We start from the raw sequence: 25,508 nt of genomic DNA, 5'->3' as shown, positions 1-25,508 counted from the left end.
TGTTCATCTTAACCTAGTGTAATTTTATGAAGTCCACCATAGGAAATGTAATTTTGTAAAAGGCCCATACCTCTATGTATACACTGAATAAGCATGGGGGCTTCCTGGGCTATGCTGTGAGGGAAGCCCTGGTCATGAGCTGCAAGCACCTGTGCCACAAGCCAGTCTAGTGAGGACAACTGTCATCACCAACACTGTGCTCTGCCAAGCTTGTCTTTCTTAGTGAACTAATCAAAGGACGGGGAGAAAACACTTGAGGATAAACCATCTAAATCAAGATAGGACTGATATGACAAAAAATAAGTAGATTCATATTTGGATAAAAGGAAAGAGGAGGACATTGGAAAGAAAAATAATATTAACCAGTGCCAGGATCTAAGCAAAGTGTATCCCAAGCCTCATTCATTCAGTTCCCATGGACTTCAGAGATGGGTACTAGCAATTCTTCAGTTTTCCCTTTGGGAACTCAAATCTGCAAAGCCATTAAGTTACAGAGTTGGAGCTTGAATCCTACCTGCGTAAAATCTTTAAGTGTAGAAGCTATAAAAGACTACTTTTCCTAAAATGTCACAAAGAGTTACTTTTATGTGGAGACCTCAAGGGACTTCTAATATCACTACTGGAGGATTATTACCCTTCTCCTTGGAAAGAGATTATTAATGTTTGTTGCAACTACCCCACTAACCATGATCTGTGCACATCTTGACCAGACTATAAACTTTCCAATCTGGCAGCAGAGAAAAGAACACATAATTTTCTTTTCTTTCTTCCTTTTTTCCTTCCTTCCTTCCTTCCTTTCTTTTTTAATCTTGACAATTGGGATTGGACAAAACAAACAAAACGGAAGAGAGCACAAGAGAAGGCACAAGAATCTGATATGATGCCTACTCATTCACACATGTAGGAATCCTATAAGAATGCAAAGGCAGAAGCCATGATATACATGCAGAGGACCTGGTGTGGAGCTGCACAGGGCCTGTGCAAGCTGCCTGGTGAGAGTTCATATGAACTTTGGTCATGTTTATTTAGAGGTCCTTTTCCCTTGGTGTCCCTCATTTCCTCTGGTTCTTATAATCTTTCTGTTGCCTCCTCTTCTGCACAGTTCCCTGGACCCTGGCGGGGGGGAGATTTGATGGGGTCATCCTCTTTAGGGTTGAGTGTTCTGTGCCCCTCATGCTCTGCCTAAAGTCTGGCTATTGGTCTGTGTTTGTTCCCATCTGCTGTAGGAGAAAGCTTCCCTGGTGATCAATTTATGGGTATAGTGGAATACCATTAAATTGTTTTTTTTTTTCTTTTTAGAACAGTAGTATTTGGTTTTACTCTAGGTCCCTGAGCTATCTCGTCTCAGGTTCTGGGTCACCAAGTTGTGTTAGATATGGGATCCATCTCACTAAAAGGACCTTACTTAAGTCAAATCAAGTATTGGTTGGTTATCCCCACAAGCTTCATGCCACTTTTGCCATAGCGTATCCTGCAGGTAGGACAGCACCGTAGATCAAAGGGTTTGTGGTTGGGTTGATTTTTATGTTTCTCCTTTGGTAATATGCAGAGTACCTATCTGTACCAAAGATGGTAGCATGTAGCAATGAAGGCTCTATGAAGGTGCTAGTTTAACTTCTTCATGTTCAGTGAGTTGTGAGGATGTTATCTTCAGTAATGGAGCCCCACCATCAGTTTATGGAGAGCAATCTATAGTCTTAGCAACAGCCTGGGTTGTTTGGGGATGTCCATTGGATTCCTTTGGCCAACAACTCTATTAGATGTAATCCAATTCCAGTACTAGAAGCTTCACTTGGTGACAACAGATGTCCAATTGGGGTGCTCTCTCCCCCATTTTTTGATGATTTTATTTAGATCAGCTTCACATATGTATACAAACATATATATTTACATAGGTAAATCTATGAATACACACACATATGGCAGCTTTTGCTACATTAAGTGTCCATACTACCCCTCAAACAACCCTTAATTATGGCCACCTCTCTCCATATTCCTTCCCTCATCCTTGATCCTCCTATTCCAAACAAGAATGAGATTTATCTGTTCCCTTACTCTGTACTGAACCTCTGTGGTTCTACACATTGTAGCTTGTTTATCATTGACTTAACAGTTGATATCCACATATAAGAGAATAATACTGTATTTGTCTTTCTGGGTATGAGATACCTCACTCAGGATGATTTTTTGTAATTCTATCCATTTACCTGCAAATTTCATGATTTTATTTTTTTAAAACAGTAGAGTAATACTCCATCTGTTGAATCGAGAAATCTTTACAATTTCTGGCTATAATGAAAAGGGCAGGAATGAACATGGATGAGCAAATGTCTCTGTGGTAGGATGAAAGAATCCTCTGGGTAAGTAGCTGGATCTTGAGGTAGACTGGTTCCTAGCTTCCTGAGGAAACGTCACACTGAGTTCAACAGTGGCTATAAAATTTTGTACCCCACCAGCAATGGAGGAGTCTTCCCCTTACTTCACATCCTCGCCAGCATGAGCTGTCACTTGCTTTATTGATCCTAGCCATTCTGACTGGTATAAGATGAAGTCTCAAATGAGTTTTTGTTTGCATTTCCTGAATGACTAAGGATGCTGAACATTTCTTTAAGTGTTTCTCACTGATTTGAGTTTCCTCTTTTGAGAATTCTCTGTTCAGGTCTATACTCCACTTTTTAAAAACTGGGTTATTTGTTTTCTTGATATCTAGTTTTTTTAAATCCCTATTGTGAATTTGGCTTGTCCTAAAAGTACGCTAGTACCTTTGATCAATGATTCTCTTAAGAGCCTACAGAAGGACTAGTTCCACAGTGCCCCCTGAAGGAGTAAGGCAGGTTAAAAATGCCTCAAATTTAGATAATTATAATTAAACAGGAGTGGATTTCTACCAGACTGGATGGAATGAGAAAAGGTCAGAGTATTGCCAGCAGTCATTGAGGTCCTGGCTTTGGATATGGATAGTTAACTCTGCCTAAGAGTCAAAGCTATGCCACATTTGACGGAAGGCTACATGTTCTAAAGATTTCATATGAACTATAACTAGTACTCACACCTTGGCACCAGAACTCATATGAATCAATGACCCAATTACAGATAATCATAGTTTCAGCAGGCACTACGAGCCATGGTCTAAGTTACAGAAGCCACCATCTGACCCAGGCACTTAGAAAGGAAAACGGTGTCCACATCCTACACCAATAGCACACATCTCTGGCGAACTGAGCAACTCTGAGGACTTCTCATTCATGTGCTTCTCGCAGCGTCATGATCCTATGCAGACGTACAGTGCTCATGGCTCCTATAGCTGGATGTGTCCATGGAGGTTCTCTAATGACTCTTTTTTTAATTAATTAATTTATTTATTAAAGATTTCTGCCTCCTCCCTGCCACTGCCTCCCATTTCCCTCCCACTCCCCCAAACAAGTCCCCCTCCCTCATCAGCCCAAGAGCAATCAGGGTTCCCTGCCCCGTGGGAAGTCCAAGGACCACCCATCTCCATCCAGGTCTAGTAAGGTGAGCATCCAAACTGCCTAGGCTCCCCCAAAGCCAGTACGTGCAGTAGGATCAAAAACCCATTGCCATTGTTCTTGAGTTCTCAGTAGTCCTCATTGTCCACTATGTTCAGCGAGTCCGGTTTTATCCCATGCTTTTTCAGACCCAGTCCAGCTGGCCTTGGTGAGTTCCTGATAGAACATCCCCATTGTCTCAGTGTGTGGGTCACCCCTCGCGGTCCTGAGTTCCTTGCTAATGACTCTTTCACAGTGCTGTATTCTGTGGCAGAAACACTACCAGGTGATTGATTCCTTTAATCAGTTTTTCATTTGTTTCTTAAAATTAATAAGAAAACAAAAAACATAAAGGGTTGTACTATATATATAGAAATTAAAAATTACAACTATCCCCGTGGATAGAAAATAAAGGACACACACATACATTTATGAGATTTATGGGTAAAGCTAAATTTTGATGACTATGCAATGGCTCCAGATAACCCAGTCCAGCTGCTTAACATTGCTTCTGAAATTCTATGTTTCTGGGATTCAACACACATTAAAAAAATCCAGAAATCAGTTCAATAAAAATATTTCTGAATTTATGATTAAAATTATTATTTGACAGAGCAAATAATTACTTGTGATTTGAAAACTGGAATTCAAATTTGTGACAAATGGCTGCGGCTCTGACTTCCAGTGGAAACTATGTTGGTTCTCTGGAATCCCTGGGAAAAGGAAGTCTCTGAGTGTAGAACAGACTTTATTGTGGCAATTCTGAGAGGCAGTCTGAAAGGAAACAAATATCTAATAGGTGCAGCGACTGGATCTGACAGAAAAATTCAGGCTGACAGAGGAATTAGACCCAGGACCACTTTCTCAAAAGCGTTTGTTTGGAAAGGCTGTGATTTTAAAAATTGCATGTGATACAACTTTTCTGTATCCCAAAATGAAAGACGAATGTGGGAAACAGATGGAAGCACAACTGAGCAATTATTATGCACTTTTACCATCAGATTAAGTGACGGCATTCTCTAAAGTGGGGACATACTTCCTGATATATCTATTTTCCAGCTGGATGATTGCGTGTGGATTAAGAGATCAGGATTTATCAGGGAAGTCCTTCTCAGAGGGCCTGACACTAGAAAGAGAAATTAATTTGGCTGCACTGGAGGGCGATTTGAACCTAATAAATATACAGCCTTCAAGTCTTTCCTCTAAAACGCATGTTTTTGCATCAGCAGAATGTTTCAGTAAAAGCCACATTTATAATATAAGTAATTTCAGCACAGGAAAATTTAATTTCACTGATGGTTGTTAATAGAGGAAAAATGAACTGTGTTTTTGTTTTGTTTTCTTTTTTTAATCTTGAGTTTGGAAGACAGGACATGTTTCCTTAGTTTTTTCTAAGTGTTAACTGCTTTCCCAGGCTCTAAGCATCACTAATATAATAATTATAGTCAGTGCTCCTTCGTGCTAGAGTATTTAAATAAAATACAATTCACAATTAGTTAAAAGCACGTGATGACTCACAACACAAGATTAAGGTCACCAACTGTAAGTATAAGATACAGCTATGCATTGCCTAAACAAAATGACTCAAATGTGTTTATATTTGTTAAAATGTTCATGGATTTAATGATTTAAATGAAAATGCGATGCCATTTCTAAAGTATACAGAGGGGAAACAGATTATGAATAAACACTAGCTCACTGTTCATTGATGATATAGAGTAGCCATTGCCTCTAGGCTGAACATGACCATTATAAACTTGAAGCTGAGCAGCTATGATGACCAGCATGAGACCCTCATGAGATCCGGCCCAATATTCCCTCACGGAAAGAAGAAGGAGGCTCACAAGATCATCACAAGGCCTTCTGTTCTCTGATATTCCAATTGCTGCTATGTAAGAGATAAACAATGAACCAGAAAAGACTTCCCAATGCTCCTTATAGGAGTAACTCAAGCTCCTATAAGTAACCCCAACAAAGTCATTGGCTCACCAAGCTGGACTTGAGTGGAATACTTCGTTCTGTTGGTGCCCCTTCTATCTGTGGTGAATACTATTTCTGTATGTCTCTCCCCATAGTCTCCCATGGATGAAGCTGAGGCCATAGTAATAGTTACAGTTATGCAGAAGATAACCAGATACCCAGCATCAGAATGTCAAGAAGAGGAAAGGCATAGCACACACTAAAACTGTGGATCTGCTACATGGTTCTGTAGAACCAGAACCCCCAGTCACAGCCAGTGCTCAGTAAAGCATGATGCATTCATCACAAACTGGGATGGAAGACTGGAGAGAGGAGCCTGACACTGGTTATGAGGCTTGGCACTAAGTTAGAGATTCCAGTTATCTATCTTCCACACCACTGAGCTCTAATATTCTCTTGCTATGTCCTATTACGTGAAGTTCGTGAGGAACAATGGGCAGAGTTGAGCTTCAACACAAGGGAGTCTGACTCCACAGTCAATAACTTCCCAGTACAGCCTGCATGAGCAGGTCGGGCTTGAAGGCTTCTGCCAATATGACCGCTAATCAGCAAAACATTTTTAAATGGCCTAAGGAAAACAAGAAAGCGGCTGATTTTATTCAGTAAAGGTTAAGAAAATACGGGGAATGGAGAAGTAAATAATACAATTTTAAGAAGGAAAAGAATAAGGTAAGTGAAGGAGGCAGAATATATTGCAGAGGTAAAATGCATCAAGGATGGGTATCTGGAAATTTTCCAGTCAAAGTACAACAGCACATATCCCACAACACACAGACAGAATGGCTAAATAACACCAGCAGAAGGTTATGAATCAGGAAGCATATCTGAGCCTACTCCAGGGTCCACAGAGTCTATCTCTTCCTGATGCTGCTGGACAAGGACTCCTTGGGAAATTATTGTTCAAGTAGGTTGTCAGGGAGATGTCTGGGCGGCTGGAAGGGAAGGGAAAGAGGAGGAGGATATGTTTGGTTATTAGAACCTAGATGAAGAAGGCATGATGTAGGGAAAAAAATTGAAAGAGATGGCTTATAACAATGGGGAGAGAGAGACAGGTTCTGCCCCAGGTGAAAAGAAGGTAAGGAATAGTTGAAGTTTGTAGAGAAAAGTTCTGCAGATCCAGGAAATCAAGCAGTGCTGATGCAGGCCCAAGAGAAAGGGGCCATTCTTCCCCAGTGGGGAAGTTTCTTTTCTTTTATTGCAATAGGGATGGAGCCCAGAGCCCTGCAGTGCTAAGCAAGCTGTCTGCCACTGAGCTATACTGGCACCAAACAGCAGAGGAAGGGAGAAGGAGCCATGAGGACAAGGCTAGGGACAAGTAGAATTGGTCTAACTGCTGAGAATATAAGAGAGTAGGAATTAAGTGAGGGAAAATTTAAGAGTTAAGCTGAGCCCCATGTAAGCAGGAAATAAGTAATGGCATATCATTACTGTGACCTCAATAGAGCCCGTAAACAGTGATTGCTGGGTCAGGTTTTTATATAGTGAAGAAGCATATGACAAATGGATGGATGTAAAAAGACATGCAGTGATAGATAGGGTTTCCCTCACAAGGAAAAGCCATTAAATATATGAAGATGAAATGAACATTTGAAGAGAGGCTTGATATCCTGGTATCTTTTAAGTCCATCTTGATTGCTATTTGATAGAAACTTTACTGGAATTAAACCATTACACATTCAGATCCACAAGCCCATTAACCTTTCCTACCAATGTCTCCTCATATTCTAATCTACTTCCGGGTTGCTAATTTCTACCTCCATGAAAGACTTTGTATTTGAGAGAATTGCCCTCGGAACTGTTTCCATCCTCAGATGGAATTCCTGTTATTTGAGTTCTCCTTGGAAAAGTAAAATAATCAATGGTTCACAGTGTTTCAAATCACAAGATTTTCATTTTGAACACAAAGGTAGGCCCCAATGATCATTGCATTTTATTGATTTAAGTAATAGATCATTTGTGACCTTTACACATACAGCTTGATCACTTGTATTTAAGGGATCAATAGACAGTCAAATACCACCCATTAGATTCAGATCAAGCTCATGTCACTTTTCATGGTCTCAGTTCCTCAGAGTTTTACTAATTCTGATACTGACATGCGGTCAATTATTATGACCAACTGACCAATACTTTAATTTATGCAAAAGTTGGGCACTGAGTCAGAAATCTTCCTACAATCTACACCCTTCTTCTTCCAAAAGCAAAGTGCAATAGGTCAATTATATCGAGATTTCTGTTTTAAAATCTGAGGGCTGACCCGTGGGCCTGCATGGGAATCTCACTCTGCTGAGGAGCCCTTTCAGGTGGAAAGACAAATTTCTCTTCACATCTGCCCTACGTACTTAGCTGGACCCCTTTCAAAAGAAGGAGCTTTTTCTGCAGAGGAAGGTCTTGAACACAGAGACTTCACAACTTGGCAGGTCATTTCTAGGGAGAGGACAGGGATTCTGGAAGGAGGTGCTCTCGCCTTCTATGTGTGTCACCTTCTATTTTCTTCTCTCTCTATGCCCCTTTTACAAGACATTCAAGGAAATAGGCCGCTTCTGTTCCCTGGCATCTAGAAGAAGAATGGGGCTTTAAGAACCAGCACAGTCCAACGTGCACAATGCTTGCCCGGCAGCTGTTAGGTACAGCCTCAGTGAGGTAAACCTTACTACAGACCACAGCAGAGGAACCCTACACAACCCTCTATATGCCATTCCCTTCAAATATGATGAAACAATTATTATCAGAGTTGCACTGGCTGCTGACTATGATGTCTCAAACTTCCATAATGCTTTTTGAGGGGCGGGAATTCATACACATCTTATTCAATTGGGCAATTTACCTGAAAACTACAGCAAGATCAACACATAAAAACGTGGGAGACACAGACTTCACTGGAGAGCAGCTGTTTGGAGCACCATCAAGGCTAATAGTACATCTTCATTTAAGCATCCTATATGGAGCAGTATGGAGTGGGCATCTACACTACTCTGATGTGGGATTCCCCTCTATAGGCTGTGAATATGTTTTATTACCATTGGTTAGTAAAGAAGCTGCTTTGACCTATGTCAGGACAGAATATAGCTAGATGAGAAATCGAAGCAGAGAGACAGGGAAAAAGAAGACAGGGTTGGAGGGATACCAGCAGTTGCTGGGGGACGAAGACGCCAGAGCATTGCCAGTAAACCATGGGACAAGTGGCGATATACAGATTATTAGAAATGGGTTGATCTATATGTAGAGTTAGCATAAGAAGCCTGACTCATTGGTCAAACAATTATAATTAATATTAAGCCTTCAAATGATTACTTTATAAGTGGCGGTGGGAACCAGCAGGAGAGAAGCCAGTCTAGTGGGAGCAGATGGGACAGAGAAAAGACTTCCAGCTACACCTAGGTGGATAATTTATCTCTAAACTACACTAGCCAGTCTCTCTGTATTTACTTTCCCTCTAACTATAGATTTTTTTCCTGTCTCTAAGAAAACTCACTCTCAAAATGTGACCAGTTATAAATCATTTAGGTTTTTCATTATATTTGCGAGCCATAAAATAATTTTCAAAATCCCCTGTCAGTGAAGACTTGCAGGCTGTGAAGCTAATTAGAAGTATTCCAGCTATATTTAAATTGTGGAAGTACTAATAGGGTCCAAGAATCTTCACAGTACCGACAACATCCCAACACTGCTACCTGTAGCTAAGAAGCCAGTCTGGAATACAGAGAGGGTTCCAAAGCTTTGGTTATTAAGTGAAAGAGAAACACTCTATGACTTTAAATAAGGCATTTCCTTTTACTTAGTGGCCACTCATGGTGCACTAGCCATTCTTTTAAGGATTTTGCCTATCTTCACAAAACTTTCACAAAACAAATGTCTATGAGAGAGGTAATGTGGTCTCTATTTTACCTAGGAAAACACTGGTGCACAGGGAGGGGCTTTTGCCCGGGGTCTCTCAGGCAGTTAAGTGGCTGAGCTGGGTAGGGTACGAATGTAGTTGGTTCAGAAGCACAGGCTCTCAAGTCTCTCTGAGGGTCTCTCAGGGATTCTGAGGGTCATACAGAAGACAGACTTGCTCTTTTGCTAGCTTCTCTCTTTAAATCACACAGTGTGGACTAATCAGCACATAGCCGTGTACTCCAGGATAGAGCATTCTTCACTAGAGACAGTGTAGATAAAGGGAGGGGAAAGTGATGAACTCAGCGTGAGAAGTCTTGGACTCGGGGCTAATTCTAATAATTACAAACAATGTAGAGTACATGTTGGCAAGTTTCTCAGCCTCCTCCAACCATTGACAGTGCTATCCCATGATTCTCCAGCAGAGAAAGGGACACACTCACCAAACTACTCTTATAGGTAAACGGAAAATTCAGGGTGCACACAGGATCTGAACTGAGACTTTTAAGGCAAAAAAGACATCACAATACAGAAAGATGTGAAAGGGAAGTTTAAGAAGTTTAGATATTGGGGGAAGATACAACTTTGTCATCAATAAGAACCTAACGAAAAACAATCAAAAGCACTGAAACTAACAATGACACTGAGAGTAAAATTAACACCTTTTAGAATCGCCTCTATTCTTACAGAGCAACCACTGTCAGTTTACCTGAGACTTGGACCATATCCACCCCTCCACCCCAGGATTTTCAAGGTTTCCCCTTTTTTGGTCCAGACTTTTAACAATACCACCTAAAACACTATCTTTAATTTCCCCTAACTGGCCCATGTACAAAGACAAAAGTCTTTAACTGGAGACCTTCTAGAATTTTGACCTAAGAGTTGAAAGCAGCTCATTACATCTTTGTAGCCTGTTCTCGACTCCAACCTCTCTAGCCATTTGTATTAGTCACTGTTCTCTAGAATAGCAGAATTTATAGAATGAAACTCTTTCTCCATATATATATATATATATATGTATAACGTATAGTCTCACGTGTGTGTGTGTGTATGTGTGTGTGTGTGTATACACACACACAATTAATATATGAGAATGATTTACAGGTTGCAGCCCAGCTAATCTAACAATGGCCGTCAGTGAACGGAGAGTTCAAGGATCCAGTGGTTGCTCAGTCCACAAGGCTGAATGTTTCAGATGGTCTTCAGTATATGATGGAATCCCAAGGATGTAGGCTCTAATGTCAATGAAGGAATAGATGTGCTAGCAAGGTGAGGACACGCTGGCAAAGAGCAAACACTTCCTTCTTCCATGTCTTTATATAGGCTTCCAGTAGAAAGTGTGATCCAGATTAAAGATGTGTCTTCCCAATGCAAAATCCAGACTAAAGGTGTGTATTGTCCTGCCTCAAAGGTCCCGACAAGAGATGGATTCGTCCACTTCAAACCAAGCAAAAACCTCTCACAGGTGTGCCTTTCATTTCTGGATTGTAGTGTATTCCAGATATAGTCAAGCTGACGACCAAGAATAGACTAGCCATCACACCATCTGGCACAAGGCTGGCCTCAAGTCTATTATGCAAAGAAGTCAGATGTTCTCATGCCTCTGAGCTCCATCCATGCTGCATAGTCTCAGGGACAGAGTATCCTTGATTCCCAACATAGCTTTAGGACCCAAGTTCAAATGCCAGCTCTTCTATTTTAGCATGGCAACCTGAGACAACTATATAATCTCTGTGTGTCTTATTTCCCATCCTTGTAAATACAGTTAATAATACGTGACAGTGGCTATTGAGCAGCATGGTATCTGGCAGACAGCAGGAGTATGCTCTAAACCCCTGTTATGGAACTAATTCCCAGGGGACGTTTCCTCCTATTGCCAATAAGACTTTCATAGCAAGGTTATTTCTATTATACTCCAGGCTTAGTGAACTTTTAGAGACTCTGATGCAGGTTACATCTTCCTCCCTGGGGCTCTGCACATGTTATTCCATCTGTAGAATCTGATTCCTATCTGTCATTCATATGACACTATTCTGAAAATTTTTTCATATATTTCACAGCTTTGCTTCTAAACCATCTTATCTTTAATCCCAGTAGCCACCCTAGTTGCCACAGAAATCGGGTGGTACATGCCTTTAATCCCAGTGTGCAAGCCTTTGATCCCAGCTCTAGAGAGGAATATAAGCGCGGGTGAGACAGCTCTCAGATGCAGTCTCTTTCTGAGATTCCTGGAGGCAGAATAACCATTTTTGGACTGAGTTTGAGGTAAGATCCAGTGTCTGGCTGTTTTGCTTTTCAGATCTTCTGGTTGAACCCCAATTTCTGACCCTGAGATTTTATCAATCGTGCTTCAAGGTTCTATCCCCCCTGGCACTTTTGTAGAAACGTCTCATCCGATTTTCTAGAGTAGCAAACTTCCCTCCTTCTGGGCCCTGTTTAGTGGCCTAGGTTTGTGCATGGGAGCAGTTCTTCTTTGCAAACAGACTGGCTTCAGGTCCCATTAGAATGACAGACAGGAACATCCATGAGGCACATTCGGAGACCCATGACCTAAGACTCTAAATTCTAACAGGAAGCTACTGGGGAATTTGAAGCTGGGAGAAGCACGGCTTGGGTACCACTTTATAGGATGCAGGCTGAGCAGGAGCTTACCTGAAGAGGATCTCTGAAGACTGGTTCATCCCCGTTGGTTTATCAGAAAGAGAGAAGATTTGACTTTCTTAGACATGAGGCAGGATAAGTAAACAGTACATAAATAGAAACCCAGATCGTCTGCTGTATGAACATTTCACAGAGAGGATGCTTAAATGTGGGTGGCAATGAGGAGAAGATTTAGAAACGTTGATCTAGATGGTTAGAGATTGTAGGTGTCCCTGCTTAGGACCAGCCATCCCTGCACATACTCTGGCCTGGGATGGCCCCAGAAACCTGCCAGGCCAAGAGCCCTAACACTGCCCTGTCACCTCATGTTTCCTTGGAGCTGTGCAGACACTGGCTCATTCTCCTTCTCAATGGGAAGATGGTCCAGTAAGATAAGGTCGTCCGTTCGCAAGTCAGCCTCTCGGAACACAGATGCTCCTGTTTGGTTTGCAGAGTCTCTGGAAGCACAAGTGGAGGAAGGAAGTCGCAGGAGGTGCACAGGGCAGTGTGCCTCAGCAGGACCTCTCCAACTCACGCTTCGCGTTTCTCTTCCTACCAAGATTCTATCTGCACCAGAAGAATTCCTGGGCTTTCAGTAGAGTGCAAGAAAAAGGTCTCATCCCCTGGAAAGCTTGGGTGGACAGGCAGGTATTCTTTTATTTGAACATCCAGAGTACTTTATAAAAATACTAATAATGCCAATAGCTGCTATTGCTTGAACCCTCGGGGAGATACTATTGTATATATTTAATTTACATTATTTCATTTAATACTCTCACTGTTAACCCTGTTTTACAGAAATAAAACCAAGGCTTAGGGGAGTGAAGGGCTTTCTTGTTTTTATACATCTAGTAAGTAGACAGCAGGGAGCCTGGACCAAAGAGCCTTCTAACTGTACATACATGGCTATGCACCCCACCTCACTAGATCACATCAATGGGCATGCTTCTCTTTCCTCCATTACTGCTAAGAACCAATGACTCCGTCCTGATGCCATGAGATTGACACACGACTCCTTTTGTAAAATCAGGATATTACTTGCCAAGACTCAGCTTTGGCATCTATAGAATAGAGACAGTATATATCTTCCTAATAGATCAAGACAAAAAATAGACACAGCTTCTCATGCACGTACCACAGCATATGGCACAGAAAGACTTAGTAAAACACATATTTACCAGATGACTATGGAACGCCAGGTCTTATGTGGGGAAAATAATAATAAAACAGCTGCCTTGGAGCCAACACACTAGGAATTTACTGTATGTTGGCTGCACTCATTCTTTGAGGACAGGGGTGGGTTATGTGTGCTTTTACATGGATTTTCTGTGGAAATTCCTGACAGTAAGTTAATATGCAATAACATTTTGGTGAGCAAACAATAAGGCTAGCAGTTCACACAATTTCAGAGATCTAAAGTGTTAGGGATTATGCTGACACAGTGGGTTGACATTTATCTAACAGTAGGTAAAATACCTTAAAATGAAGTACAAAGGAAACATCCCCAGAGTTGGCATACAGGAAGCCATTTAAGCTTGGCAGCCCAAAGCAGAGTAACAAAATAGAATTGCACAGAAGTAAGAATATTTAATAATACTCAAGATGTAGGGAAGAGAGGGGAGAAGTTTCAAAAGTGCACAGTAAGCTGGGCGGTGGTGGCGCACGCCTTTAATCCCAGCACGGGAGGCAGAGGCAGGTGGATCTCTGTGAGTTCGAGACCAGCCTGGTCTACAAGAGCTAGTCCCAGGACAGGCTCCAAAACCACAGAGAAACCCTGTCTCGAAAAAACCAAAAAAAAAAAAAGTGCACAGTAATCAGTTGCTGCTATATGAGGATAATAATTTATAACTTATTTTTAACCAAAACTCATATTATTTTTAGTCAGAGATTTTAAAGAAATATCTGAAATGAGGTAAATTTAGTTGAAGTTTCACTTTTCTTTTAGTTTCATTTTCTCTAATTGCTTGGAATCCAAAACTTTATATTATTTTTGTTATATTTGTTTACCTATTTTTACACAAATACTTACAAACATCCAGGTATATACATGTCTGAAATAATGTGCATCCAAGGTTAATAATGGGAATTATAAAATGAGATAATTTTTATTTGCGCTCATAATTTTGGGCCTTATTGAAATTCCTTTATTAATTTATTTATATCTTATTATGAGTGCTCTACTTGCCAGCAGAAGGCATCAGATCCTATTGTATATGGTTGTGAGTCACTATGTGGTTGCTGGGAATTGAACTCAGGACCTCTGGAAGAGCAGCCAATGCTCTTAACCTCTGAGCCATCTCTCCAGTCCCTTATCAGAATTCTTAATAACCAACATCCATTATTTCCAGAAAGTGTGTTTCAGGGCTGGGAAGATGACTCCTACGTTCAACTTCTAGGGATGTTCCTTTACGTTCATTTTCAGGTATTTTACCTACAGTTAGATAATGTCAACCCGCTGTGTAAACATGAAGCCCCTGCCATGCAAGCATGGCAGCTGGAGTTTGGGTTTCCCAAAGGCATACAAAAGCCAGGTTGGATATTGAGTACTACCTGGCTTCCCAACACTCAAAAGGCAGAGATGGAATCCAACAAGACCAGCAGGAATAGTGAGTACTGAGTTCAGCTAGGGACCCTGCCTTAATATGAACAATTGAGCAATCAAGGAAGACATTAGATGTCAACCTCTAGCCTCCAAACGCAGACACATGAGTGTACACAACCATACTCACCCTTACAAGCACACATGCACATAGAACACAGAAACTAAAATACATTATTTATTTAGAAAAGCTTTAAGTTGGTATAATTTGTAATAATTTCAAGGAACCTACTCATTTTATATAAAAATCCAGTATTCCCCATGTTTAGCCTTATCATATTCATATTACAATAGTTATTTCTTTCAACTTCAATGAACAACTCATTGCCTGTGAACAACTTTAATCACTGCTGACTCTAATACAAAGGATGAATGAATTCTTATTACCTTTACTCTTGGAAATGTCTTTTTGCCAATCAAACTCTGAAGCTTTTATATATGTTTTAGTAAAAGAAGAGAGATTTCATAAAACTATGTTTGTGAGGAGCCGTCACTCCTTCAGCATTTTGTCGGAGTACAGGCTGGTATTTCTAGTCTAGGAGTTAACGCTACTCAATCTTTAAAGAAACCTTAGATATTATTCACTGTGCCCCTTCTCTCCTTCACTGCAGCCTTTATGAACACCTAATCACCTTGCCTTGAACTCACTTCTCCATCACAAAAGGAAACTGCATGGCATTCCAGGTAGCTCTAAATATGTATAAATATTTCTCTTATTCTCATCCGAATCTATTTCTATCAATTCTTGCCCTTACTGCTTGTATGATAATCCAGCTCTTCTCCTGTCCAACCCCCTTTAAACTCTAGCAAACTTCCTGTTCCCTGAGATATCTCACCCTGGCTTTTCCAACCCCAGCCCTGAGAGAGCCCTTAAATGCAAGAGCTTCCAGCTTTGAAAATCCTGACGATCACTCAGCTCTCTCTAGCAGTCAAGGCAATGGCTAGAACTAAAAACATTCTTTTCAAACCATGCCAAAGTGTGCTCAGGAATCACAAATCCAACTCATGCAGCTGTCCCTTTAAATCATTCGATGAACACATCCTACGCGGTGGCTAGATTCTATCTTATAGTTACTTCACCTATCTTGGATTTCAGTTTCCTCTTCACCCTGCTTTTCTTTCTTGGCAAACTGGGGATCATTCTTACATTACCTTTGCCTGAACGTGGCCGAATCTGGCTGGGTTTTAAGATGCCTTAAGCAAAACCAGAAGCAAATGCGATGCTGGGGCATTTGTGGACCATTTTATAAAATTAGATAAAGAGAAGAGTGAGCCAATAAGAGGAAGAAGCTGAAGCAGAACCTTCGGGAAGTCGGTTTCTCAGGTTGAACCCTGGAGCACTTCCCTATAACTTAACTCAAGTGATTCCTACATTCTGTCATCCTCCAGTCGAAATCACTGATTAGAAGAAAATATCTCGTGTATCCCCTCCTGGGTGAAAACTCTATTGCTCATTTACCTAGGTTTGGCCAGAGATGTGCCAGTGAATATATGGGCCCTTTGCTTATAGGTCATCCTTTGAAGAAGGGAAATGGGTATTCACAACATATTCCAAAGGTACCGTGGTTCTAGAGCAAAGTAACATTCAGAATATTAATCTATAGTCACCTTATTTTCCTGCCTTTCTCCTTGATACGCATCCAAATGGGAAGTAATTGCATCAGGACAAGTGAGGTAAGTAGAAAAACAGAAATAGCTGGTCAATAGTCCTAGATCTCCCCAAATCTCAACCTCTCAGAAGAATTTCTCAGGAGGATATACAATCTTCTTAGGGAATTTCTTGGAGACTATTAAAAGAGAGAGAGAGAACTTTAGATACTAAGAGTTCCCCCCCCCCAAAAAAAAATTAAAGGAAGGAGGGCTCTCTCAGATTTCTGAGGTGTAAAGGGGGAGAGAGATGTAAAGACGCAAAAGAAGGAGATTCATGCCTTGCTTCCTGGCAGTCCCCAAGGAAGCCATAACACCCTACAGGTGTGTGTGTAGTATGTGCAGGCAGGTGGGTACACAGAAGATGTCATGAAGATTGTGACCCGAACACTACAGCTGAAAGAGTTGTGATGGCAAAAGGCTAGATGCCACAGTGCCAGTCATGTGGCCTACTACTCCATGACCAGAAGGCCCCTCTGCCAACGCTGGGGCATGCTACCATTCTCCCAGACCACAGTTCTGGGCAGTGCCGGAGCTCTAAGGATGGTGGAGGCCAACTGCTTGGCCTTCACAAGAAAAAGCATGATTAAAACAGAAATAAAAGTTGTTCTTAGTGAATAAAGAGGGAAGATTCTTGTCTTGAGGCTGTTCTCACTGATGGGGATACTCGTCTTCTTGGCTTGGATGAAAAAGACAGGAGCAAAATGAGACTTTAGTAATTCTGTCTCCCTGCTCTGGGTTTATCATGCAAAGGAAATTGTAACAGTGAAAGCCCTCTACACTCCTTTAACAAATTTTCAGAACAGCTTTTCAAGTCCCTTTGTGTTCATGACATTCATTTTCCTTATGCTATTCTCCAGGGCCCATGACCCAGCCTTCTGTGTGTATGCCCAGGCTAGACCCTTCCCTTTGTCCACTCTCTTGTAGCTGTGTTTCAGGTAGAAGCGCCACCTTGCTTTGTCATTTGTTCTGCTTGTGACTTACATTTCATAACAAATCTGACTTAGCTGAGCTCTTGAATTTAGTCAATAGTGATAAACTGACAGCTATGGATACGTTTCGTCTTAACGTGAAAATAAGTGTGGGGGAGGGGACGAAAAAGTCAAGTCACCCAAACTGAGTCTAGGATGTCACTACCCTTTGCCTTCTTCATTTCTTTTTGGAATTAGAAGAGCAATTCCTTCCAGAAAGGAGTTCAGTGATGCAATGAATAAAGCGAGGATGTCAGGTGATCCTGGATCTATTCTTAGTTGTGCTACTGAGCAAGAGTGACCTTGGGCGAGTCATTTTTCACATCCTAATCTCATTGTTTTCTACTGTACAATAAGAAAACTACCTTGTCATTTCCTTACAGAATTTGTGTGCAAGAATTATGCATAGTGATTAAGAATACATATTTTCTTTAGTAATCTGTTATAGTCTTTCTTAATAAACTGTGATTTTTGTGGAGTTAAAGTTCTTCAAATATTCCTAAGAATTAGAATTAATGTATGTTTGCAGATCTTAAAATTAGGACTAGCTTACGACAAACCACAAAGTGGACTTAACACAAAGACAGTACTATCCAATAAAGAATGTTTTCACCTTATTTATCTGGGACTTGAATGGGTAGCAAAAGCAGAATTCAAAAGCCCTGCCAGTCTCCTATGGGTAAGCAGTAAAGGATGCTACAGAAGAAGCAGATACAAGGAGATGAGGACACTGTCAAACAAGGCCAGGACTGGTGCCAATTCTATAAATTCATTCCACTTTCTGCAGATCTGTTAGTTTAATTTTTTTTGCAAAGCTTTCCAAATATGTATCAGGCTTAGAAATTTGTCCAAAGTGACTGCCTTCATCTAAAAAGAGAACAGATGACCATTTAATGAGTATAAAAGCTTTTTTTTTTACTAGATATGTACTCAAAATATTGCACTATATTTATGGCTTATCCTGCTTTAAAGTAAAATAAGTTAAAACCAGGAGTATTCTCACTGGCCTACTAGGGCATAGAAAGTAGAATATAAGCCTTGTAAGTGGGCAACACACTAACCAGAATCTACTTAAATGTATGCCCTTGAACAAGCAGACTAAGCTCTCAGAGTCCTGGTCCTGTTTAAGAGGTTCTGTGCCAATTACTTTGTACAATGAGGGGCCAGCAGAGCTAGTAACTGAGGCAAGGTTTCTAAATCCTCTATGCTAGCCCAGGATGAGAACAGCCACTTCTCACTGCCTGCCCTTAGACTGACAATCCTTTAAGGATTTTTTCTTTGTTAGAACATCAGGATGCATGAACTATGTGCTGGAATGGCAAAAATCCAGCTCTGTTAGTATCCACAGGGCTTAGAGCACTTCTTGACAATGAACACAGCAAAGCGGAAGTCTACAGTTTTATGTATTACCTCTAACAAAGCGATTCTCTGTGCGTTGCAACCCCCCTAAAGGGGTTGTATATGGGATATCCTGCATATCAGATATTTACATTATGATCCATAACAGTGACAAAATGACAGTTATAAAGTAGCAACTAAATGATTTTATTGTTGGGGGAAGAGCAGCACAACATGAAGAATTGTATTTAAAGGGCTGCAGCATTAGGAAGGTTGAGAACCACTCCTAGTGCACACAAACTATTCTCTAGATAGAAGACAAGATACTGTATTCTCAAAGAATAAGGAAATTTTACTCAGCACCTCTTGAGGTCTGAATGCATGTAAACACAATGTTTATTTCTCTCAGAGGAGAATGATCATTAACTATCATCATAACAATCATTCCAAAATAATCTCTACCTCCTAATTCAGCAATTTTACATCATCAAAGTGCAAACACCTTGCATTTTCATACTTAGAGAAACTGATTCAGGACAACCAAGGCTGTTACACAGAGAAACTCTGTCTCAAAAAACAAAAACAAAAAATAAAAGACAAAATCTGGGACTCTAGACAGAGATGTGGCATTTGTGGGGAACACTCAGAGAGCAATGGCAGCACCATGGTCACCCGTACATACCTAGAAGAGTGCCTCTCGCCTATAGGTGACACCATTCATTCACACAATTTCATGTGGACTTCATTGGCATGAGTGTCAGGTTTTAAGAAATCAGAATTACTACAAGGAATGGGTTACTGGAAAAGACTTTTCCTACAAACCAAGAAGGTTCTTATTCTCTTTGAAACATGTGTCATTTTTACTGTGTTGGTATCACAGGAAATAGCATCAAGCCTGAATGAGTGTGAGTAGCTGTCTTCATGGGTTCAGAGTAGAACAGCTGGATGAGTGTGAGCAGATGTCCACGTGGGTTCAGAGCAGAACAGCTGGATGAATGTGAGCAGATGTCCACGTGGACTAAGAGCAGAGCAGCTGGATGAATGTGAGCAGATGTCCACGTGGACTAAGAGCAGAACAGCTGGATGAGTGTGAGCAGATGTCCACGTGGACTAAGAGCAGAACAGCTGTGGCTGAAGGCTTGTTTAATAGCACTGCTCTATTTGATGGATTTTTTAAATGTACCAATGTTGGGGTCATTTATGCCCACTGTACTTCTTTCCCCCAGAACATGCCCTAGAGCCCTCTCATTGAGAAGGGAAAGCTCAGGGCAGGGATGTGAGAATTGGACCTGTCAGCTGCAACATAATGCTATTTCCTGGGCTGCTTTTTATCTCTCCTCCCCAGTCTGCTGCTTCTCAATTAATGTCTCAGCCCTGGCAGATAGCATAAATGCTAAAACGTCCTGCCGACTCCAACATTATACCCTCAGCAGCTTGTCACTTGGAAGACCAAAGAAAAAAATGTGTTAAATTTGAAGTATATCAGTATTTAACAATGATAGGTGACACTTTAGATAGGAGAACAGGGATGAATAGTAATAAAATAGAACACAAAAAAGTCAGTTTTGATTAAGGCAGGGAAACAAGAGATGGAAAAGGAGTTTGGAGAAGGAAAAATAAAAAGGACTTGGCTAGAAGTTTCTGTCCTGCAGAGAATTTCAGAGGTCTGTTCAGCTTAGGAAGGTAGCAGTAGGGAGGCCCAGTGAAGAAACAATTCTCTCACAACAGAGGTACTAGGGTAGATATGTTTGAAGGCCAGGTGAGTACACTGATTACTCCACTATCTTGAGACTGCTTTTACTCTTCACTAAAGGACCCAGAAACTGCAAGGAAGACACAGTCCATTCCTGAGTTTCCAGCCTTGTATGTTGCTGAGGTCAGCAGATCGTACCCACTCTACCTCCTCCAACTACAGTAATTATTGTTTTACCGGGCACAGGGATCACTGCTTTGTCTGCAGTTCAGACCCTAAACACGGGGATGTTTCATTTCCTTCCAGAGGCCAGCCTGTTGGTGCAGGCTCACATTCGCTCCTCGTGGTTTAGCATCTCTGCAAAGATCAAGCACGTCGGATGAATGCCAGCACACAGGCTGAGACCCGCTAAGAATTAAGCTGATTTTAAACCAAATACTATGTACATCCAAAAAATATGGCGGGTGTTAACAAATGTGGCCCGGAAGAGATTACAAGCAACTCCAAACATGATCAAACCGCCAACAGTGGAATCACTGCAGGTTCTTCAACATCCCTGATGACTTTTCTTGCTTACACAAATAAAGTTTCAATTTAAATATTAAGAGCAAGGTCACCTGAAACACAGTTCCGTCTGCAATGATATGCATGAACCCAGAGCTCTAACATAACGACTGTGGAGCACTTATGCCAGTCAGAGAAAGATATTCCTCAGTTCTCCATCAAGCATGTTGACCACCATCATGCCAAGTCCAGAACTGTCCCCAGTTTCTACTTCTCTTCCTTTGCCCCACTGATTTTTATCTGGATATGGCAGAAGATTAGGATATGAAACTCAACCCTCAGTTATCAGAAGGTCTATAGCACCCAATCCCTTGACCAAAGCATTTAATCTAGGCGGGCACCTGTGAATAAAGGACCTATCAAGAGCAATTCTTTCCTGGGACTTTTCGCTTAGGACTTGAGTTCTGGAACTAGAAGGATGTGAATCTAGAGTTTATAAAGGCATTGGGAGGGCAGGGTCTGTAATGGAACAGAGTGAGATCAACAGGGGAGGGAGAGACAGAGCTAAAAGATAAAGGTTAAAATTACCCAAAGACAAAGAGCTAGAGAGCAGGATGGCAACTTCAGTAGCTATTAAAACTCAGGAGCCCTCTTGAGTAGACCAACTTCTGCACCAGGATATTAGGACCCAGTTGGGCTCAGTTATGTGAGACCCAAATGCTCCTCCTTTTGTTTAGGATACTTTCTGTTGGACTTCTATCCCATACAATAAAAAACATCCTACTAATATGAAGGACAACAAACTCCAGATATCTAAGTATTCCCCTCCCCAAAGCAGATGGAATGATGTGAACTTCTTGGGATAAGAGATACGAACTACACAGTTATTCAGAGGTTCTGTCTAGTTTGTAGTCTTAGAAAAGAATCATGTTGTTACACAATAAGTTACTTCAGGGTAGTGATTTAGAGAGGCTTCAATTCCCACAGACATTTGAAGCAAAGCTGCTTGACTTTCCCTGGGCAGAAGCCAATACATTCACTAATGAGTCTGCAGAAGGCACAATCTATCAAGACAGTATGGTGAAGAGCCAGTAAGAAAAGAACAGCCTATGGCAGGCCCAAAGACCAGAGAGAAGTCCCCTCCCCCAAAAGCTTCTGCTTTAATGCATCTTAACCAAAAGCTTGCTAAGCATTTGCACAGGCTGGAGTTCCTATGACATGGCTGCTTAAACACAGATGGGTTCAATCGGTAGGACCCTTAAGAGGCAATCCCATTGCACATGTAGTGAGATCTAAAACAAACAGAGAAAGAGAAGACACACAGTTTAGGGCCTTTGTTATTCTTGTTGGCTAGTATTACTACCAGCAATGATCATTAATTCCACCATTCCCATGTGCCAGGAAATTATTAAGCATCTTACTAACATTATTTCATTTACACCTACAACTTCCCTATGTGGAGAGAGAAAGAGAGAGAGAGAGAGAGAGAGAGAGAGAGAGAGAGAATATAATAAATTCTATTGTCTTCATCAGAAGGCATTTTCTAGACATACCTCTGAGACTCAACAACCCTTGCTCAGCTCTTCCCAGGGCTTGCTGTAAGGTCTATTAGATCTCTGATTTATTAGCCCTCTTTTAGGAAGAAAGCATTATAGCTGAGAATTGAATATCAGATTACCCCCTCATCGTGGAATCATTGCTTTAGAATATTTCAAAGCTCTGGATTCTCCTCAGCCACAGACACCCAAACAATCATCTTCCTTTCTCTCAAGGGTATGCACTCTAGTGGAGCATCAACAAGTAACAGGTTTCTAGGCATACTGCAGGGATTAGGACGTAGTAGCCTCGTTGGAGGGGGACCTATAATAAAACACCACAGTGACACACACCCTATCTGCAAGCATGAATACTAAACAAGCTTCGGTACAACTGGAGCCACTGTGGGAGAAAGCCAGATGCTTTGCCGCTTGACCTGGTCTGCTCCAAGGCTTAACTTGTTATGGGTATAATTTGCCTCACACAGCTCTGTACTTCAGGACCGCAGACCCTGCCCACCACGACTGTGTCAGTGCCAACATCAAACTCTCTAGGAGTTAGTAAGCAGAAATGTGGAGGATTAAAACTGAAAGATTCCTTTGGAAAAATCTCAGTTGGAAGTGGGAATATTGCCCTAGCACCCAACACACACACACACACACACACACACACACACACACACACACACACACACACTGTTCCCAACTAGTTGTCCTTGAGTTAAAAGAAGGTTTGGTTGTGGCTTCTGGAGACAAGGACATTGCGTGCTATTGGAAAGAGGAGTGTCCAACACTTACATAGAGGAACAGAGACGGCCTTCAGGGAACTAGAGTTCTGAATGGAGGAGAAGATGATGATGTTGGTGATGGTTGTGATGATGACAAGGATGCCTCAAGAAAACGGTGATGCTGAATGCCACCTATAAATACAAGCACAGTGCAGCAACAGATACCCTCGTTATTGCCAAGACAAACACGAAGCGGCTTCTATTCTCAATTCAACTTCATTGCAGTATAATTGCATCGTTACGGAGGGGGGGTGTGGGGGGGAGCCTTCATCCTCCCCTCTGTGGCCCTCCAACCCTCCCAGCTTTCCTGAGCCAAGCTGGAATGAGACTGCACTGACAGGTCAAGAAGGTTAGGGCCTGAGAGTTAACGATGTGAGTTCTGTAGAGAGGGATGTTGGGGTGATTCTAGGGGCCACCGACGCACTTCCCAGCACCCAGCAGCCTGGCTGCAGAGCTGGAGGAACCAACTCGACAACAGAGAGGACGCTAAGGTAGGAGCTTATCAGCTCTGACCAGAACCCTAAAGCCGGGGAGGCCGAGCGGGCAGCCTTTGGCTGCGAAGAAGACGTGGGGCAGACGGCCAGGAGGAAGACTCTTTTACCTGACCAGCTACAGCAGGAGTAGCAGCGGCTGCGAGGATGCCTGCGCGCTCCAGTCCAGAGTCAGAGCCGTGAAGCGGCCGCTGCGCCTTCCACAGCCGAGGCCCCGCCCCTTAGGCGCAAGCTCCGCCTCGCTAGCACGCGCCTACCTGACAGGCTGTTTGGGGGAGGTGCGCGATGGACTGATAGACAGCCATGCTGACCAATAGAAATGTCTAGCGGCTGCTGTGCTAAGGATGGGAAGGCGGGCAGAAAGCCGTAGCGCCAAGTTAACTGACCTTGCGGAACCCTCTCTAGCCTGGCCTGGGACCTGCCTGCTGGGTCGAACGTGGTGGTTTTTAAAGCAAGGCCTAAGTGAAAGGTGAAATGACAACCTGTTCCCGGGGACCAGCCCCCTTGTTTGCTACCCTTCCAGGGTGCGTGCTGCCGACTGGCTGCAAGTGATGGGGGAGGGGAGCTGGTGGCCTCAGCTTTGCCAAGGTTCCCTAGCTATAGAGACATGGCCAGGCCTGGTGCCAGCGCCTCTTATTTCATTCTGTTATAATCTAAAATTGGCATATATATATATATATATATATATATATATATATATCTCAATAAACCAGACCTTTATGTTACTTCTCTAGCGGGTCTCTGCCCAACCTTCCAGCCTCTCCAAACTGCTCTTCCTGTAAACGACCCAAAAGCTAAATCGATTTAAAAAGAAAAATGTTCAGACTTCGGTGATGAACAGAAGGGGGACTGAGTCGGGGTGTCAAGGAGCCTGGGTCTTGCTTGTGTGAATCTTGCAAAGTTGAAGCTCTTTGCAGCAGTGTTGCAGTGCTGGTAACCCAGTTCAGACCTTGATACCCAGAGATGCTGTTTTGTTCCAAATAAAGATCTAACCACTGATGATGAAGGCTCAAACTAGGAAAGCTTTAGTAAGAGGATTAGAGGTCTTAATGACATTGAGATGTGGGATGTGATTTGGGGATCTTTTCCAAGTAGGTAGGCAGGAAAGGGCAGCCTTTAATCCGCTCCCACGTAAGTACAAAGCCCACCATCTGCTATTTAAAAATAGAGTTCTATCCTGAATAGTATAAAATGAAAAGTACGAAAATATTTGAGAAGGTATAAAGTGGTTTTTCCTTCGAACATTTTCTAGAAATAAATTGTTAGAACTCTGATGCATTCTTAAAATAGTAGCTAAATGCCAATAGGTGCCAGATAGATAGATAGACAGACAGACAGATAGATGGAGATATTAATATTCCTCTTCAGTCCTCACATTTATCCAAAGTGAATTCCACATACAGATATGGAAATTTAGGCTTATAGAGGTTTGTAATTGTCTAGCTAGAGTTTATATTAAATCAATAATTCTCGGTAATTAACACCAGTTAGAAGAATAAAATGCATTAACACTTTTCTTTTCTCGGAAATACTTTCTTTTTCCCTAAAAAGTGTTCTACAGGAACTTAGTTCCTCTCTGACCAACTCCTCCAAACTACAATCTTCAAAGCACTTCCACCTCAGGATGTGTCAGGAGCATTTGCACGCCAGCTTGCTCATGGGAGAGGCTGTGATTTGATATAAATGGGAAAGAAGTACATTCTTCCAGGGCTTGACCCCATCTAGTTGTTAATTGATGTAGGAAAATAATTCTTTAAAGTATTCTAACAAAATAGTTATTTGCTTATGAGAATTTAGTCCGAGGAAGGAAATAAAAAAAAGGAATCTAAAAACCAAAACTCTTCACCCAGTATTGTTTCAACAAATTCTAAAGAAATAAACCCTAATTTGACCTTTAATCAAGCCATGAATGTTGTTCTTACCTGAGGAAGGCAGAATGA

The 25,508-nt window shown here is 41.7% G+C and overlaps 1 protein-coding gene across 4 annotated transcripts in view; it reads right to left on the bottom strand.

Annotated features, from left to right (window-relative positions):
- Fmn1 (formin 1) overlaps positions 1-23,779 on the bottom strand; it is a 368,593-nt gene extending 344,814 nt beyond the window's left edge. For all 4 annotated transcript variants that reach the window (XM_041678896.1, XM_041678897.1, XM_041678900.1 and 1 more), the window contains exons 1-2: positions 23,679-23,779; positions 23,088-23,209 (exon numbers count right to left, since the gene is read on the bottom strand). The gene's annotated coding sequence lies outside the window, so the exon portion shown is untranslated. The remainder of the gene's footprint in view (positions 1-23,087; positions 23,210-23,678) is intronic.
- Positions 23,780-25,508: the final 1,729 nt, after the last annotated feature.

The sequence above is a fragment of the Microtus oregoni genome, unplaced genomic scaffold (genome assembly GCF_018167655.1).
Source record: "Microtus oregoni isolate MIOR12 unplaced genomic scaffold, Mior012 000031F_ref0000149, whole genome shotgun sequence".
NCBI lineage: Eukaryota > Metazoa > Chordata > Mammalia > Rodentia > Cricetidae > Microtus > Microtus oregoni.
Note: the sequence above shows the minus strand (reverse complement) of the source record. Positions and strands in the feature narration are given on the sequence as shown.